Source organism: Chrysochloris asiatica, unplaced genomic scaffold (assembly GCF_000296735.1).
Source record: "Chrysochloris asiatica unplaced genomic scaffold, ChrAsi1.0 scaffold00039, whole genome shotgun sequence".
Classification (NCBI taxonomy): Eukaryota; Metazoa; Chordata; class Mammalia; order Afrosoricida; family Chrysochloridae; genus Chrysochloris; species Chrysochloris asiatica.
The window spans coordinates 2,001,797-2,003,693 of NW_006408557.1; positions in this window are offsets into that span (position 1 = coordinate 2,001,797).

The window sequence follows — 1,897 nt, forward strand, 5'->3', positions numbered from 1 at the left end:
CTGTGTATAGGGTTTCCGAAGCTCTACATCTTCGTGGGATCAGATCTTTCTCCTATGGAAGGCTGGTGGGCTTTCACTGCCTATGTTAGAGCCCTGGAGCTCCTCAATATTACCCTGTCTTTTAAAGCCTATTTCTATGTATTTGTGCTTGCAATTATTATATACATAGTAAACACACACTAGTACAGAAACACAAATAACAAAAATTGTCTTGTGTTTCTGAATACTCATCTAGGATACAAATTTCACTCTTCTGAGTCTGACATTTTTAGATATGAAACATCAAAGACTTAAAAAAAAAAAAAGATTTACAAGTTATGCATTCTGTGACTATCGATTCTAGCAACTCTTTCCTATTTTTTGATTTCTTTTTTGTTATATACAAGTTGTTATGAAATTTCACCTCATTTCAGACCCATTTCATGTATTTTTAGTACTTTTCTTTCATTTTCTCTCTGCCTTTATGACATTAAAATAACCAATACTTATTAACATTGCAAGTCATTGGCAATGGAGGGTGAAAAATATTTTTTTAACTGTTAAGCTATGACATATTATATACATCAAAGTAAGCCAAATATATTTCATTTGAATTTTTAAATCCTCATATGTAATTTATAATAAAATGAAGTCAAAATTAGAGGAATGAGTTCTGGTGTGACACTGTAGGATAAGCAATCAACAACAAGGTCAGTTTGAACCAAAAGGTTGGTGATTCTAACTCACCAGATGCTCCTCACCAACCCTATACAGGGTCGCTATGCATCAGAACAACTTGATGGCACTTAACAACAACAACAACATGGTATACAAAAGATATCTCAATGAAGCTATTCAGAAAAAAAGTTCTTTAAATACAAAGAAAAAAATGAGACTTGTCAAAATAGAGATGTACTGCATGTAAGATCCACATTGGATTTTGAAGACATTATGAAATAAGAATGTAAAATAGCTAATTAATCATTTTCATATTGATTACACATTTAAAATAATAATTTTGATGTATTGAATTAAGAAAAATATATTAAATGACTTTCATTGATTTTGTTTTATTTTTAATATGGAGACTATAAAATTTAAATAACATACAATATGACATATTTCTGTTTAAGAGTATAGCTCTACTCTTTAAAATTACGTCAACAAATCAATACTTTTTACTATTAAAGTAAGTTTCAATCACATTTCCTGTTACTTTCAAAATGAACATTTCTAATCAATACTTAGACTACTGGTGTAGCACTGTGAGATAAGCACTGAATTGCTAAACGCAAGGTCGTAGGTTCAAACCTACCAGCCGTTCCTCGGAAACCATAAACAGGTTCGCTATGAGTTGGAACTGACTGGACAGTACTTCACAATAACAATCAATACTTGGGAGCACGGTGACTCCATAAGATAAGCACTAGACTATGGACCACAAGGTCTACAGTTACAGCCTGCCAGCTGCTTCACTGGAGAAAGATGAGGCTTTCTGCTCTCACGAAGATTTAAAGTCTCAGAAACACTATACAAAGTCGCTATGAGTCAGAACCCACTCAATGATGCTTAACAACAATAACAGCAATCAATACTTGGGAGCACGGTAGCTCAGTAAGATAAACACTGAACTATGGACCACAAAATTGGTGGTTTGAGCCAGCCACTCTGGGGAGAAAGATGAAGCATTCTGTTCCCTTGAGGCTTTCAGTTTCCACAAAGATTTACAGCCTCTATAAAGGTCCTGGTGTGGCACTGTGGGTTAATGCGCCAGACTGCAGAGTCGTTTGAACTGCAAGGTTGGTGGTTCAAGCTCACCAGCTGCTCCTCGGAAACCCTATACAGGGTCGCTATGGGTCGGAATCGACTCGACGGCACTTAACAACAACAAAATAAAAGTCATTATGAGTCTGAACTG